The following is an 18,958-nucleotide window of genomic DNA, read 5'->3' as shown; positions in this document are numbered from 1 at the left end:
ATAACAGGAAATAAAAAATCAACAAGAATTATTAGCTCTCCAGTCAGCTGGACAAAGGATACATTTTTACTTTCAATATAAGTAGTAGGAAGATCACGAAAATTTGAAAATTTCAATAAAATATTCAGTATGTCGTATCTACACTAAGGTATCGTGGGTTCGGCTACTGGCGGCGCGCAACAAATGATAATTGACAAGCACTGTCGATTTATAGCCATGCGATTACTAACCGTACGGGATTTGTACTGAAAAATATTGCAAACTAACTTCTTTCAGCGACTACGGTCGCGTAAAAAGATTTACTGGAGTAAAAACTAACCTATGTGTTAATCTAGGTTAGAAGCTGTCAGTTGTACCAAATTTAATTTAAATCCATTTTATAGTTCTTACGTGAAAGAGTAACAAATAAACATACATTCATGAGACTTACAAATTTTCGCGCTTGTAATATTAGTACGATTAAATACTTTTTCCATACCAAAGTATACACTTCTATGATATGAAAAAGAGTTGTTAGCTTGAAAATGTTAATAACTATAACAGTCATATTATTTTGATAAATGAGTGTCGGTTACCTTACCAGGTTGAAATTTGACCGCATTTTTAAACATTTGCTGTTTCATTCAAACGGAATGTTATCTGACTTATTTATTCATTTTCCGTGACTTTGGGCGTTATCCTTAGAATTAGACTGAAACCTAGTTATGGTCATTATTGAATTTACTATATTCAAAAGTTTACATCAGAGTCGAATATTTCATCATTCTATTTGCTGTTTCATGCCCTAACTGAAACTTTCAAATTTAATTTCACCACGTACATTTCCCTAATTATTAACAAAAAACTGCACCATAACAAAGACAGGTTATAATTAATAATGTATTGCTAAGTAATGAACACACAGTCGCGTCGTTCGGCGCGCGGATCGTTAGCGCAGTTGGACGCTGATGGTCGGCTCGCGTGAGCTGTTTCACGCCAGATACCATTGCCATTAATCGCCTCGTGTCTGGGATGTCACTTTTAGCTGACATACTGACGCGAAAAATGCCAAGCAAAAATGTTTGCTGGATTTTTTTAAATCTGTTGTCTTTACGTATTTGATTGCAATTTTTGGAATTTGACTTCGGTGTCTGTGTTGAAACGGTTTTCAATAGCAATCCAATGTATTTGTAAAAGATAAACCTAAGAAAAAAAATGTAAGGCCGCGATTTTCTCACCGTTTATATGAGTAAAATACTTATAATGTAAACAGAACTGCTTATTTTTATGTGACAATGAAATAAATAGTTTATTTCGTTTGCACACCTGTATATTAACTTCACCCTTATTTAAATAACACAATTTAACAAAACAAAAGCGCAATTATATGTCCTGTATAAAGAAATTAAAACTAATGTAGTCGGTGAATGAAATCAGCCGCGTTCCAAACACATGCAAATAACACGAACACACACAGAGAGAAGTTACAACCAACATTTTGCACAACACAGTTAGCAATTGCAATAAAATGTATGAAATAAAAACGTTGTGGACGTTTGCCAACGGCGCACTATTTTCAACACGTGCAATACGACTCGAATTGATTTTACTCACGGCAAATACAATTTCATTTTATAAAACTTGTTAGCTTAGATTTATTTTTGTTTTTACAAATTTTTAAGGATTATTTTTGTGTTTCTAGTAAATGGTTATTGGTAAGATGTTTGTTGTTTGAATATTTATTTAAGACAATGTTTCTGAAGAGATTTTAAGGTCATGCCTGATTTGGATATTGTATATAAATTAATTTGATTTCATTTATGTTTTACTGCTGGCCTTTGGTGCACCGAAATACGTATACCATAAATAATAAAAAATATATACATCTTTATGACATACATATGATTTCTCCTTACATTTCATACAAGGACACATAATTTGTTCTATTATTTGTACTTGTTTGCTTTGATAAAAAAAATATTAGTAAGTAGCTGACCCGCGCAACTTCGCTTGCGTCACATAAGAGAATCATAATTTTCCCCGTTTTAGTAACATTTTTACTGGTACTCTGCTCCTACTGGTCGTAGCGTGATGATATATGGCCTATAGCTTTCCTCGATAAATGGGCTATCTAACACTGAAAGAATTTTTCAATTCGGACCAGTAGTTCCCGAGATTAGCGCGTTCAAAACAAACAAACAAACTCTTCAGCTTTATAATATTAGTATAGATTTATCATATATTGAATAGATATAATAGAATCATTATTTAAATATCCATATCGTCGCATAAATAGTAAAAACCCCAATAAAAAATCTACAAAAGAGACCATCTAATAATAAAAAGGTAACCAGACAACTAGTTACTTCACAACAAATTGCAAAAACAACCAACCAATTTGCGTGTACACCAATCAACGAAGCCGTATGTCACGGTATAACGAGTGCTATAAAAAACTACGATTAAAAATATTGCTCTAACGCCGCCATGATAGAGATTGTGCATTAATAGCAATAGAGATTATGCATACTTAATAACAATCGTTTTTAAACGGATATCAGAGAAAATTCATATATAAAATGGGTTTTATTTAGGTAATTACCTAGTACAACAAGATTACTAGAATTCGTACTATTATTAAAAACGGTTATGTTTGTTTGTTTATCGGTCCTTTGAGGTAGTTGGCAAAACTAATCAATCAGCCTAGTCTCTCTTCCAACTCTGTTGGAGTCGGCTTCCAGTCTCACTTAAAGCAGCTGAAATACCAGTATTGTACATGGAGCGACTGCCTATCGAACCTCCACTACCCAGTTACCTGGATTGTAGACATACACAATACCTCTCGGTAAGACTTGTTGTCAGACTTTCAAGCTTCTGACTACTGGTAACGACTGTCAAAGATCTTTGAAAATAACATCCGGAGCCCACAATTAAACGTGCCTTCCGAAACACGGAGGAACTCGATATGTATTAGCTGGTCACCCATCCACACAACAACCTTGGCAAGCAGAGCTTTACCTCAGATATCGATCCTTGCGGTTGTTACTTAGCCACGAACGCTACAGCTAATCTCCTCAAACCGGTATAAAAGACAAAACACCAAAATAAAACATAATAAAAAGTAAGAAAAAGATTCAAGTAAGAGTTTTTGTTCATATGTAAACACACGGGGTCTGCAGGTAATTAATTAACGCCCGTGTACACCCACCGGCTATTCCGGACCGGTGGGGTTCCTTCGCGTGGTTTTTGTAATGCAAAGAACCGCGAGATTATCTTGTGGTACAATTTTGGTGACTTTGTGTTAGAGTTCGTGCGGTTTATGAATGTTTTAAGAAAGACTAGGTAATATGAAATAAATTTAACTCATTAATATCCCACCGCTGGGCAAGGAATGAGAGAGGGAGTAGGCCTTAATCCACGATACTGGTCAATTGATAATGCTCACTGTTCACGTATTCATTATTTCATTTCAATAACGGCCAGCTTATTCTATCAGTTTCCTGTGCTTCAAAGAATTTTGAGACATGCAAGGGACATCACAATGTTATCCATCACTGATAGAACAAGTGAGAGGCGATTGCTTAGACCGTTCACCACCACTGCAATAAATGAATAATTATTAAACGTCTATATTTTTTACTAGCTCACCCGCGCAACTTTGCTTGCGTCACATAAGAGAAAATGGATCATAATTTTCCCCGTTTTTGTATCATTTTTTTAGTGGTACTCTGCTCCTATTCGTTGTAGCGTAATGACATATAGCCTTCCTCGGTAAATAGACTGTCTAACGTTGAAATAATTTTTCAAATCGGACCAATAGTTCCTAAGATTAGCGCGTTCAAACAAACGAACTCTTCAGCTTTATAATATTAGTATAGATAAAGAATCGGCTTTTGAAAATTTCTCATACGGAACTTCTTACTAAGTACAAGGCACATCCCATTGTTACTTACTTGTATTCAGAAAACTGTATTGCTTCGCAACACCAGTGTTTTTTTTCTGTACACACTATACTACTACTGTTGTCATTTGATTTCAAACTAAGCAGAGCTTGTACTATGGTAACCCAAAAACTGATACACATAATTATATACTTGTAAATACATATTTATCAGTGGCTCATCATACAAATATTGGTCCTGGGTGGGATTCGAACCCACTACACGCAGAGATACGATCATTGCGTCGATTATAATATATGTATGTACCTACGAGTATATGCCTTAGTGTGAATTTTTGAGCCGTCTGAGCTCAAATAAAATTCTAAGATTTATTTCAACTGTATAGAAAATTTCCCACAAAAGAGTTTTAAAGAAAACACTATATAAATAAATAAGCTTAAAACAGCAATCCCGCTAATGCATCACAATAAATACGACTCCTATAAATCTATCAAGTCCGTGAAGCACAACACTACGGACTAGTGATGTCATAAACAATGCATTAACACGGGATTGTCGCGACACTGCGCGGGACAAAAAACGGGATTAATCTCGTCCTGTATGTGGACGAAATTGTTGAAGATAATGTTTGCTTTGAATTTGTTAATACTTATAGTTAGAAATGTATGAAGAATAAACGAATTATATATTTATAATCAATTATTAATAAACTACAAGTACTTTAGTAAGACTATATTTAAAGTTTTATTAAAAGGGACGCCTTCCTTCAGAACACGTCCCGCGTCTCCTTCAGACGTTAATAATAACATTACATTTAAACAACTTGAAAAAGTAATTCTTTAAAAAAACAATATAGACCCCGACCAGATTCTCATGCTTTCATATCTGTTTGATAGCTATAGTCAATAGTCACACAAAAATATACAAACATATATTATTATATACACAAACACACAGCTTTATATATAAATATATACCCATACGCACATACATACATGTAGCCTTTCTATTTTATTTGAGCACCCCACAGTTATTGAAATGAGTTTAGTGAAAATCAGTCTTAGGCCGATCGGGCTCATCGACACATTTTCGGTTTTGCCGCCCGGCTAGGTCAATTAATGCCGAACCAAATATGTGTGTAGCAAGTTGGAATAAATCTTTAACATTAGAAAAGAACACTGCTTATGGACTGTACAATATAACTTTAAAACGTGACGGAGATATGCACACTTGCACTCAGTTTAATAAATTAGAGCGAGCAAGAAAATGCATGTACAACTTTCGCATACATTCTGGTGAATATGTACAAATGTTTTGTACAAAACTAGTAAAGTACTGACATACGCTTTTAAAGTTTCGGACAGAAAACATCCATGTCTACAGTCCAACTAAAAAGGGGCGTTTGATCAAATTGCATGTATTTGAAGCTGTTATTCAGTTATCGTATGGTTAGTGGTCAACCTATTATCAAAGTTGTCCAAGCCGCCCGAAGGCCTTTGACGTGGCTTAACGAATGTTATCTTAATTGACAACAGCCGAGACCGGCTTTTTACGTGCCCTCGGTAGAACGGAGGCCCAGTTCAACTACCACTATGCGGTCACCCATGTATGGTATGACCGCGCCAAAGTTTGCTTAACCTACAGATCGTTTACCGACCGGTGAGCGCAACTGGCCAATGGGCGCTCAACGTGTTATACATATGTGTAAATACTCTCAAAAAGCACCTATACTAACACTATAAATGCCGAAATATGTATAATTTTAACTCGCAACAAAACTGCCGAACAGTTTTTGATTAATTTTGTTACACGGATAATCTGTAAGACAAAATCTAGGAACTACAGAAATAAAAGAATAAAATTATTTGATAAAAAATTGTATTATAAATGTTAAAAAATTTTTTTGACTCCAGACTTATACACGATAAGTACAAAATCTCTAGCGTAATAAAATCCAAAATTAAATAACGTATTCAACATTATCCATTGAAAAAAAAACAATTCAAGCAAAATGTACATTTAATCACGAAATTCTTGATGAATCTACTCCACAGGGGCTATTTTCAGGGACTTTCAGAGATTTCCCGCTGAAAACGGTTTTAATTCCTCATTCAATACATAATACTTTCACAGCTAACGATTCACCTTTATTAAGACAGGATTACAGTACACAAAACACAATTTGTGTGCAATTAATGCCGATTCACACGACTTGAAAGAGCGGGCTTTGGCGAATTTGGGGCTTTTAAACAAGCGGGATTATAGTACTTTAGATAAATCTGACAGGTAAGTTTTAAAGGTCGCTAATATACTAGTCGCACTTATTGTTAGATATTACTTCAATCGTAAAAATTGTCTGCTTGATTTTCTATTCTTCCGAGAATTTTATTGGAAGATATGATGATTTACTAAGTTTTTTAAAGATCCTAGATTTTGTTAGTTGTTGTTTGTTAGATCGTAAATTGGATTAGCTTATTACATGGGACTAACATTTTAATGGCGCAACGAGGGTGTATTTCATTCACCTTAGCCTACGCCTAAAAGTATAACAGGCGTGATTTTATGTATGAACACATTTCCTAACATCAGACATCATGTTAAAAACATTCCTCATTCAGATTATAGTGATTAAGACGTTACGTTAAAGTTGACATACATTAGTGGTCAACTGAGATACATGAGACACATACAGGTGTACGAAATCGCTATCGCTACCCGCTCCGCTCCCCGCGCCTTTCATAGCCACACAATACGGCGACGCGGCGCGCCCTCACGCTTGTGACAAGGCGCCAATTTGGCCGGATTAAAACTTCTATTCGCTTTGAACTGAAACAAGTTTATTGAAAATATAAAATACACGTACTTTACAATCTGTAAGGATCAGTGCCGATCTTTCTTATTGATCCGGAGCTATGTATCATCCGTTTGTATTCAAAAACAGTCCATCTGTACATAGACGAATGTTTAAGCAGTATTGGAAACGAGTGTATTATATGCGGTCTCTGAAATTAAGTAAAGATTGACAAATAGATTGGGCAAATATTTTTCAACTTTTAACTATTTATGTACTTTTTTACTTTCGTTACTTACCTACAACATACAACATTTATACAAGCTACAAACATAACATCACTCCTTTTATACCTGAAGGTACTGACAGTGTTCATAATAATTAAATGTATTATAGAGCAAACCTACTTATGTATTTCCATCCACACCGGGCATGTTACCAAACTCTAGGCTACATTAAAGGTAATTAGAAACGAAACGTTGGGTATCAAAACCTTTTTCCCGGCGTTTCAATCTATTATTACATGTATATGTTACTGTAAAAGCCCGAACGGTGGTAAATCCTAAGATTTTCCGGTATAACCTAAGATTTACCAACTCGCAATGGTAAAAGTCCGAACAATTCTTTTATTTCGAATTTTTACCTATATTCACTTGATGATGTCGAGATGTCGCCGGAGCCCCGCTTCGCGTAGCTCCTCCTTCTGAGTGGTTAAAAAAAATAACCACGAACTTCTAACCTAACCTACCCATGTCGCTTTGCCCAAAACTCCTTCTTTATAACTATGTCACAGTATATAATTGTACCATGAAATAGTTATAAACATAGTTATGAAGGAGATTTTTTTTATATATCGTAACATAGTTTTTAAACTCTGGCTTGTTCGGATTTTTACCATTGAGAGTTGGTAAATCTTAGGTTTTACCGGAAAATCTTAGGATTTACCACTGTTCGGGCTTTTACAGTAACATATATACCTATATTCAAAAACGTCATATAATCAACACAAATTAATAAACATAACATCACTCGAAGTGAAAAATACAAAAAGTAACAAACTCTTGAATAAAAGAAACTAAATAAATCAAGGGTGACAAATAGCAAAGGGTGGCGTGCACAGAAGCCATACGTTACACTCTCTATTCACTGCTTTTTAGTTCTACAGACACGCCGCGAGGTGCCGCCACTGAGTTGCTCAAGATTGATTCACTACCCGCTTTTTGTTTTGTGAATTAAAATCGAGTTTTTTAGGTGTGGGGTATTAATTTTAGTGTTTCTGGGAGTGGTTTTAGATGTTAGCAGTTTGTTAAAATATTTGTAGGTATCCAAATACGTGCATTTTTTGGACAGAAGACTATTTATGGATGTGAATAAGGCAAGGGAAGTTTGTAAGGATCGTACCAAGTGGCGTTCTTTGGTCTCTAAGGCCTATGGGAAAACGCTAACTTGCGCTGGAACCGTAGGCGCTGAAAGAAGATATTTCTTGTAAAGATATTATTATCTACCCAAGATTTGACTATCGGTCTATGCGTTTTTGTACATGATAATAAAGAAACTAATATGAAAATAATAAACGTAAGATGACTTAAGTATATTAACAAAATACCAATAGAAAAAGCTTATCAAATCTCAAAACTAAATATAAGTTCCAGATTTAGCTCGTTCAAGCTAACAAATTTATTAACTATACAATTGTTTTGTATTTGTATACAATAGTCCTCAATGCCTTACCCCTCCCTCGTTCTGGGGAGACCGTTGCCCAGCAGCTGGACAAACATTGTTTAAAAAATACAATAATATAAAAAACCGATCTTTATCAAAACAAATCAAAAACACAAAAAAAGGCAGGCGCTAACAGTCAGAAACGCGCACCTCGTCTCCAATCGAACTACACAAATATCGTTTATCGGCCAAAATAGCTGCCAACTATACAACTGATACCCATTTCCATAATTTCCCAAGCGAACCAACCCTTTGGCAATGAAAACTATACAGTTGTATACACCTTATTACAAAGTATTAAGGGTTATTTTTGCTTGATTGATTGATAGTAGATGTGTGTTGGTACAGACGCCTGAACTTGTAAGAGCGCTCGAAGTGGAATATTAGTCCGCAATGGTAACGCGATGTGCGTTTATGCTATTATCTATATCGTGTGTATGCTGTTTCGATACAATTGATGGGTTTTTTAGGGTTATTTGTTAAAGGGTTCTAGACGTCACTCAGTTTAAGTTTAGTTAAGGTTGTTTTCCAAAGTTTTTCAATGTTAATTTATGTACGTATTTATATAATTCCCCAACCCGCACTTGGCCAGCGTGCTGGACTCAATTCTTTCTTCTATTGGTCGTAGCGTGATGATATAAAGCCTATAGCCTTCCTCGTGTATCTAACACTGAAATGGATTATCTAACGCTGAAATATGTTTTCAAATCGGACCAGTAGTTCCTGAGATTACCGCGTTCAAACAATCAAACAAACAAACTCTTCAGCTTTATAATATAAGTATAGATTAACAACTAACTATCATTTTTGTACCCTCAAGCATAGCGTGTACAGTGAGTGTCAGAAGTGTTTGTGTCATCACATCGGGTCGATAGTGGCAGTTGAGCGGAAACGCGCCAGACAACGAGAGCGAATATTTCTGACGTTGCATGCGACTGTACCACGTTGATAACTCTATTTTGTTAGATTAAAAATATCGTGGTATAGCTTCATTTGAATAATTGTGATGTTTTGACAAATTCCTTGTAATTACATTATAAAATTGTTTTAGAAATATTTATTATTATCTTCAAATAGTATCGAAAAAAAACATGTTTGTAGTCCATTTTATACTAACTGTATGAGTATATCGAGTAAAGTCCTCGTGGCCGATATTTGGCTACGGCTGCCAGTTACATTGAAACCAGCCGACTGTGCAAGACTTTGTTTTGACTGACAAGTGTGTGCACAATACACAGGTACACTCTTTATTCTCTACTCTCTCATAGTTCGGTGGGACGGTTAGGCCGGCGCGACCTGTGAGAGGTCAGACGCAGGACCGACGGCTTCACATGCTCTCCGAGGCATCTCCCGCCCTAAGAATCTGGTCTTGTATCGCGAGGACTTATATGTACATACTAAACAACGGACACAAAGTACAACTAGACCCGAAACAACAATTTGTGGCTCGCACAAATATTTGTTTCGTGTACAAATCGAACCCAAGACCTCTCGACGCACTGGTACTGGCGCGGCGACCAACTTAACCACTGCGTCATTTTACAGACAAACAAATGCATATAGTTTATAAAAGCACAGCAAGAAGTCCTTCAGAGTTGATGTAAGTACCAGTTGTTAGTAACGGAACAAAAATAAAACCTACCCTCATTTATACTAGGTAACTTCTTTCAAACGACATACAAAAGTGTCGCGAACTCGCGGAATTATTGCCACTGGATAAGAAAACCCGAGGCAACACCAATGACTTTTCGAAGTTGTGTTTATACAAGAACTAATTATTATTACTTGTTCTAAAGGTTAAGGAAAACCACTTGGTGCAGCTTTGCATGCACGAAAGTTCTTTAGAACAGTTCTTGAAGGTATTCAAAGTCTCCAACCCGCGCTTGTCCAGCGTGGTGGACTCAAGGCCTAACTCCTCACTCATTTGGAAGGAGATCTAAGTAAGAGAGCGAAAGCAAGTGATAATTACATCTAAAACATCTCTACTAATCTATACTAATATTATAAAGCTGAAGAGTTTGTTTGTTTGATTGTTTGTTTGTTTGAACGCGCTCATCTCGGGAACTACTGGTCCGATTTGAAAAATTCTTTCAGTGTTAGATAGCCCATTTATCGAAGAAGGCTAAAGGCCATAAAGGCCATCTTATTGGCCGTATCATTACGATACGGCCAATAAGAGCAGAGTACCAGTGAAAAATGTTACAAAAACGGGGAAAATTACGATTCTCTTATGTGACGCAAGCGAAGTTGCGCGGGTCAGCTAGTACACAATACACATAACTTCGAAAAGTCATTAGTCTATCACAGCCAAATAAAAAAACGTAATAAAATAATGTTACTATTCCAGCTCAATAAATCCTTGGCAGAACTCAAATGGCAAAGAAACACGGCGGAAAGAGGCGACGGCCAATTCATACGAGCGTCTGCACCGACGACACAAGCGATAGTGATGTACACTACAATTACTAATGTCGCGAACATCCTCATTTTTGACGACAAATAATAGTATCAAACTTTTTAACCGACTTAAAAAAAAGGAGGAGGTTCTCGATTCGACTGTATTTTGTTATTTTTCTGTTTGTTACATCATAACATATTTTTGCTAACTGAAAAAAGGCCTACGTGGTACTGTTAACTGAAAATTAAGCCTGTGTTTCATTTATCAACATTTTTTTTGTATTGTACGTACAATTTAAGGATTTTTGGCAACCTTAGTCATCGTGATTTGTATTGTAGCGATATGCGATAGAATTAATAAAGCTGAAATGTTTTTTGTTGTTATTGGTATTAGTTAGTATAATGTTGATGTGAGTAAACTATGTACCACCAGTAAGCCTGTACTGCAAGACTCGTACATCTACCGGAATACGTATACCGGAAAATTTTTCACTAAATAAAAACAGCTTTTTATTATAATACTCAGAAAACGACTGATATTGATTGTTCTAAAATATAAAAATAGTTCAAATATAACCGACTATTCTAATAATCGACTAAACTGTCCCATCACTAGTTTGACAAGCTTCCCGACACCGAACTATTGTACTCGAGACAATTCCACTTTTTGCCCACAAATAAATGAAATGGAACAAACATTATATTTTATATGTCAATTTGTATGAACGGTGGAAATTAATGGCGCCATACATTTATTAAATTAAAAAACGTACAATAAATTGTGTGATATGAATTAATACTCGTTTCGATATGTAGGGAAAAATTGGGTAATTTGCTTTTGTAGGTTCGATGTCTGAGTTATGACAAGTGTGGGTTTTTATGGAGGTATTACGCCGTATACGGCCAACGACGGAGATAAGCAGAAGTGTAGTAATTTTCAAACGCCGCTATTTTTAATAAGCCGCAGAATGCAATTATTTTTTCTCAAAATACTTACAATTTATTTACAAAATACACGTAGATATAATAAATACATTTCACATAAGAATCGAACCCATGATACGTAAAGCAATAACAGTTACAACCCAACCAATCCACGACAATTAAACACAGTAAAAATAGCTAAAACAAAAAACAATAGCAAAAGTTGGGAATCAAACCTACGTCTTAATATCACCAAATATACAAAACTTAGGTGCTCCACCGAGCTATATGTTGTAGGAGACTTAACCCCTCCACTGCACACTATAAGCCCGCTCATGCATATTAATAACCCTTCATGCAATGCACGCTTGCGTTCGGCCAGACTTTCGGCTATGTCTTGCAAGCTCGGAAGAAATAACGGCTTATTCCATGTGTTTATTAAAATATATAAGTTTTCGTGATGAAACCTCGCATGGCTAAAATTTGTTTAATAAATTAATGCAGTCCCCAACCCGCACTTGGCCAGCGTGGTGGACTCAAGGTCTACCCCCTCCTTCGTTTAGACCCTTGCCCAGGAGTAAGGCAGTAATGGGTTAAAAAAGTTTTCACACGAGAAGGTATAAGATGTATGGATGTGAATGAAGCAAAGGAAGTTTGTAAGGATCGTACCAAGTGGCGTGCGTTTATTAGGATCGAACAATGCATGATTTTATATATGTAAGATATAAGAAAGATGGTTGGAGACTTAAATTATTAGTTATTTACCAAAGAAATAAAAAAAGACACCGAATTTCGATACATTTGTGAGTTTACAGCGCCTCCATTCTAATATGTGAATATTACTTGTTTAATTTGCGTCCAATTAGATGACTGTAAATAAACAAACATCGGTGTACTTCATGCATCTCTGACTCCATCTCTCATCAACTATATGTATGCCAAATTTTATCAAAATCCGTTCAAACATTTTTGCGTAAAAGAGTATTAAACATCCTGACAAACTTTCGCCTTTAAAATATATGTAGTGTGTGTAGTGCATAATATTATAATGTACGATGCAAGCGTATGGAATAATTAAAAGATAATCTGTTGTTGAATGATGCGAGAAAAATGAGTCAATCGAATGAAACCAAAATGCTATAATTTCAGTTTGCAGATGAGCATATAAGGGAGCCTACATAATATCATAACTTTTAAACTCTCGCGTTGCATGTTTAATGTATAATAGAATACGGGAATGCGAAACTAGTCTCCCAGTGGTAGCGCTCAAAATTAACCCATAATGTCCCACTACTAGGAAAGGGTCTCCTCCCGGAATGAGGGAGGGGTTAGGCCTTGATGCAACCACGATGGCCAGATGCGAGTTGGGGACTTTGCATACCTTCAAGAACTGTTCTAAAGAACTCTCAGGCGTGCAAGGATGCATCACGATATTTTCCTTCACCGTCGGAAGAAGTGATAATTATTTCTAATCCATACTTTAATATTATAAATGCGAAAGTAACTCTGTCTGTCTGTTACTCAATCACGCCTAAACTACTGAACCAATTTGCATGAAATTTGATATGGAGATATTTTGATACCCGACAAAGGACATAGGCTACTTTTTACCCCGGAAAATTACACGTTCCCATGGGAAAATTCAGGTGGCGGACGAAGTTGCGGGTAAAAGCTAGTACACACATAAACAAGGTACCAACTTGTACCACTATCACTGCTCTATATCCTGCTACTAGCTGACCCGCGCAACTTCGCTTGCGTCACATAAGAGAGAATGCGTCATAATTTTCCCCGTTTTTGTGACATTTCTTGTTGCTACTCCGCTCCTATTGGCCGTAGCGTGATATATAGCCTATAACCTTCCTCAATGAATATCTAACACTGAAATATTTTTTCAAATCGGATCAGTAGTTCCTGAGATTAGCGCGTTCAAACAAACAAACAAACAAACAAATAAACAAACTCTTCAGCTTTATAATATTAGTATAGATTGTTAGAAAAATAAAAAGCTAAATATGAACAGTTCTAAAAATATACGTTAGACTGTAGTCATATCGTTCGTGAGGCATGTGCAATACACTTAACAGTGTCCCGCGGCGCCCGGGGCTCTCATTAAAATTTGTGCGCGACTGTTTGTACCACATTTTGGCGGCAAATAACTTACTTTATTAACGAAATTATCAAATCTAATATTATGTTACAGTTTTGTATGTCTGTTTGTGATATTTCGAGCAGTTTCCGTGAATAACTAGATGACCTGTTAACTTACTACAATTTTATCCTAAGGTGAAAATAATCTCAATGTGTTTTTTTAAGATGTAATTTATATATTTTTTATTTATTTGTTATTTGTTTTTTGACTTGACAATTATTGCAATTTTTTTTGAGCTTATAACCTAATATGTATATAAACTTCGAGTGTCGTATTGAGTACTGATTGTGTTAGTTGAGTTTACTTAACAGTAAGTTTTCAGATAGGCTTCCTTTTCCTGAAATCGTCTCTAAACACAAAAGTGCACGAGAACGATAACGATAATATTCGTTCCAAAACCATACTTATATTTATAACTAGCTGTCCCGCGCAACTTTGCTTGCGTCACATAAGAGTCATATTTTCCCCCGTTTTTGTAATATTTTTTACTGGTACTCTGCTCCTGTTGGTCGTAGCGTGATGTTATATAGCCTTCCTCGATAAATGAGCTATCTAACACTGAAATAATTTTTCAAATCGGACTAGTAGTTCCTGAGATTAGCGCGTTCGAACAAACAAACAAACAAACTCTTCAGCTTTATAATATTAGTATAGATAATCTGTACAAAAATCTCTCGCCATTATTCGTGGTACACCGTCAATTTTCCCTCTCCCTTCTGAATGACTCCCATCATATACATACATAGTCTGAGAGACAGGCATTCTCGTAATATGCCAGCTTTTTACCGCCATTCACTTAGTGCCCTGCGAAAAATGGATGTGCGTAGAGATGGGACGCGTTTTATCGAGGTTTCACCACTATACTTTATAATAATAAACACAGTCGCTTTAAAATAAAAAAAAAAATAAAAAAAAATAAAAATCTTTAATTACCAATCACAGAGTTTTTACAAGTTTGTTTATCTTAAGCCTAGTTAACATAAATTCAGATCCTTGAATACTAGTGAGGCCCAAACTAAGCGTATGCTTGTATCTTGGGCCTCGTGAGTACAGTTTATTTCTATGTATACGTATACTACACTTAACAAAATTTGAAGTTAAAGTTATTTATGAGTGAAATAAAATTTAAAGTTATTTTAATAGAGAATGATGCAGTACTTATGTGTGTTTGTGTGTGTGTGTGTGTGTGTTAGTATGTGTGTGTGTGTGTGTGTGTGTGTGTTTGTATGTGTGTGTGTGTGTGTGTGTGTGTGTGTGTGTGTGTGTGTGTATGTGCGTTTGTGTGTGTGTATTTGTGTGTGTGTAGTGACTAGATCAGGTTTTCAGTGTCATCATAGGAAAGCTCAAGTAACCATGATTTTGTTGCTTTTATACATTGTAAGTGAGAATAGTTCTTTAGTGATTTTAACTTATTAACCTTGTTATAAGTGTTTAATAAAGAGTAAGCGGGGCTTCGTCTGGCCAGTTGTGAATAGGTGGAAGGAAGGGGGATAATATACGTCCGTTTGGATAATAGATTAGAATAATCAGGGCGCAATTTTACTATTCTATGAGATTTAATCACTGCGTTAAGAACAAAAAGTTGTCGAACGCGGAGAACCTTAAACTCTTTATAAAGTTCATCAGTAGGGAACCGGCGTGGTTTCTTAAGTGCAACTTTTATTAAGGCTCGCTGTGCTCTTTCTATTTGAAGGAAGCATGTCTTACCCGCACTGCCCCATACCGATATACAATATTGTATTACAGATTGACAGAGAGAGATATAAATTGTTCTAAGAGTATCCTTAGGTGCGCAATCGCGTAGTCTTTTCATTACGTAAATCAATTTCCGTATTCTTGCAGATATAGTTAAAATCTGCTCTTTGTAATTAAGATTGTGGTCTAAAATAACACCTAAGTATTTAATTGTATCTGATTTTTTGATATCACTACAAGTACAATTTACAGCTCTGTGGAAATTATGAGAGGGTGAACAAGAATGGAGAGTGAGGCTAAAGGATGAGTCTGGGCCATTGGACTTTGTTTTTGTAAATGCTAAGAATTTAGTTTTACTAATATTAAGTGTAAGTAGATTTTTATTGAGCGCTTCACCTACTATTGATAGCCCTTCTTCTGCATGGGCTCTTGCCTGCACCCAGTCTTTTCCGTAAAACAATATTGCTGTATCATCCGCGTATGCTATTACGTTTGAGTTCCGGAGTTTAAGTTTCAAAACGTCATTAACGTAAAGTAAAAACAAGGTAGGTCCTAAAACACTACCCTGCGGGACACCAAATTCTATAGGAAGCTCTGTACTCAAGTGAGTATTGCCGATTTTAGTTCGTTGTCTCCGGTTAGTGAGATAGCTCCTGAACCATTCGAGTGTTATCCCTCTTACTCCGTTTGACTCCAATTTCTTCAAAAGCAATCCGGTCGAGACAGTATCAAACGCCTTAGCTAGGTCTAAAAACACTCCTAAACAACATTCACCGTTCTCTACATGAGCAGACACTAAATTGGTTAGAAGCGACACGGCGTCCTCTGTCGACTTGCCCCGTTGAAACCCAAATTGCGACTCGGATATGAGGTTATTCTGGTCTATAAATGATACTAAGCGCCTGTTCACAATTTTTTCTAGAGCTTTACCTAAAATATTTAAAAGGGAAATGGGTCTATAATTATCAGGAGTGGATTTTTGGCCACCTTTATAAATTGGGGATACTATTGCTACTTTCCAACAGCTCGGGAATACTCCCGTTTCTAAACTTCTATTAAATATATATGTGAGAGGTACAATTAAACTTGGTAGGGCTTCTTTTAATAAGGGGACTGTGAGAGAATCAACTCCAGGTGAGCTATCGTTTTTAAAACTATGTATAATGCTATGTATTTCTTGCGAGTCTGTAGGTGTTAGAAAAAATGAGTGCGGTAAGTAGTTAGAAGGTCTGTAGGATTGAATTAAGGCCTCATGGGTACAACCCAGATGATCGAAAATCTTGCTCGCTAAAGTTTTTCCTATTGTGGCAAAGTGTGAGTTACAATGATTAAGAGAGCTTTCTATATCATTTTTAGATTTCAATAAATCCACAGGGGTACTATTTTGTTTGGATGTTTGGGTTATATTTTTAATAGTTTTCCATAGATTCTTACAGTTATTTTTATTGTCATTAATTAAAGCAGTATTATATTCATTTTTACGTTTACGGAGAAGTGCGGCAAGAAAGTTTCTGTATCGAGTGAAAATTTTACGACGGGTTTCATCACTGGGGTATGACCTACAATCTAAATGAAGTTTATCACGGTGTCTCATGCATCTGATCAACCCAGGGGTGATCCAAGGTTTCAGATTTTAAGGCTTTCCGCCCTCTATCCCTATTTATGCTTAGATCTTAAGGACTATGCTGACATTTAATTGATTTTCATGCTGATATTTAAATTATTCAAGTAAAAATTTATATATTATAAATGCTTTTTGTATTGTTATGTTTTTTGTTATTATGTTTTCTTTGGTGATGTTTTCATTCAGCGGTAGAGCGAGTGATAATTATTTCTGGTACACCCATAACTTCGAAAAGTTATTGGTGTGTTGTTACCAGTTCTAACAGCTGTAAAAAGAATTATTAAGATGTCGATATCCTAGTTATCGATAACTCCCATCACTATTCGATAATACACATCGTTGTAACGTGGCGACACTTTTTATAATGTTATCGTGATAGCACGTCGTATGAATGAGCAGCCCATGGTTCGATGCCTCGCTTAGACATATTTCACATTACGCACTTTTTCCTTTAAATGTGAACCAACTTTTGATGATTTTTAGGATTCCGTAAACCTTATAAATTTTAAAACAATATTTAAACAATACTCTACGCAGACTACGCACAACTTCATCTACATGTAAAAAGTTACGGCATAAAAAAACACGTATTAATCAAGGTTATAAACTATCTATGCGCCAAATTTTATCAAAATACGTTCAGTATTTATGACGCGATTGAGGAACAAACTTCTAAAATGATATTATAGGGTTACGGTTGAATTTATCAACATCGGAATTTGACAGATTTTCATTCATTGTTAGTCAAAATCGAAAAAAACTCTTATATATCATTTTGAGGGTGTATTAACATTGTTGGCAGCTCCTCGCATGATCAATTATTGTATCAACCACATTGTAAATCTTTTGGCGATTGAAAAGAGTGGCCGTGATTTCCTTACTAGCTCTTCTCAAAAGGCTACTCTACCCCCTTTCCGAGTTAGTGGTAGATTCAGTAATTGTAACGACTATCATACATAAGTGCCAATATTTAACCTAAATAAATAAATGATTTTTGATTTTGATTGATTTTTAGATTCCACTAGCTGACCCGCGCAACTTTGCTTGCGTCACATAAGAGAGAATGGGTCAACATTTTCCCCGTTTTTGTAACATTTTTCACTGGTACTCTGCTCCTATTAGTTGTAGCGTAATGATATATAGCCTATAACCTTCCTCGATAAATGGACTATCTAACACTGAAGAAGAGAATTTTTCAAATCGGACCAGTAGTTCCTAAGATTAGCGCGTTCAAACAAACAAACTCTTCAGCTTTATAATATTAGTATAGATTATAAAATATATCCATTACAAGAATTTACTGATTAATCTGTTGAGCGTTTCTTACCAAAAGCTCCCACAATATGAGAGGCTATAACTTCATACAAAGATTGAATGCTATGGCGCGTTTAAGGAATATTGCGTTTTCCCTTGATTTGTGAATTGAGTTATTGTGTATTCGATGTATTTCGCCCTTTTTTCTTACTCCATTGTTGTTTTTTACGAGATCGTCCCGTTTGTTAGTTTTTTGGGGCGAGTTATTACTTTTAGTGTTATAAGAGTTCCTCCGTGTTTGGGAAAACACGTTAAATTGTGGTTCCCGACTGTTCACTTTCATGTACCATAGGGGTTCCCAACCTTTTCTTAGTCCGGAACCACTTTTATATTATTCTTGTTAGCAGGGACCACTATGTGAGTATATCCATACTAATATTATAAATGCGAAAGTAGCTCTGTCTGTCTGTCTGTCTGTCTGTCTGTCTGTCTGTCTGTCTGTCTGTCTGTCTGTCTGT

This window comes from Anticarsia gemmatalis, chromosome 17 (assembly GCF_050436995.1).
Source record: "Anticarsia gemmatalis isolate Benzon Research Colony breed Stoneville strain chromosome 17, ilAntGemm2 primary, whole genome shotgun sequence".
Taxonomy (NCBI): Eukaryota; Metazoa; Arthropoda; class Insecta; order Lepidoptera; family Erebidae; genus Anticarsia; species Anticarsia gemmatalis.
Note: the sequence above shows the minus strand (reverse complement) of the source record.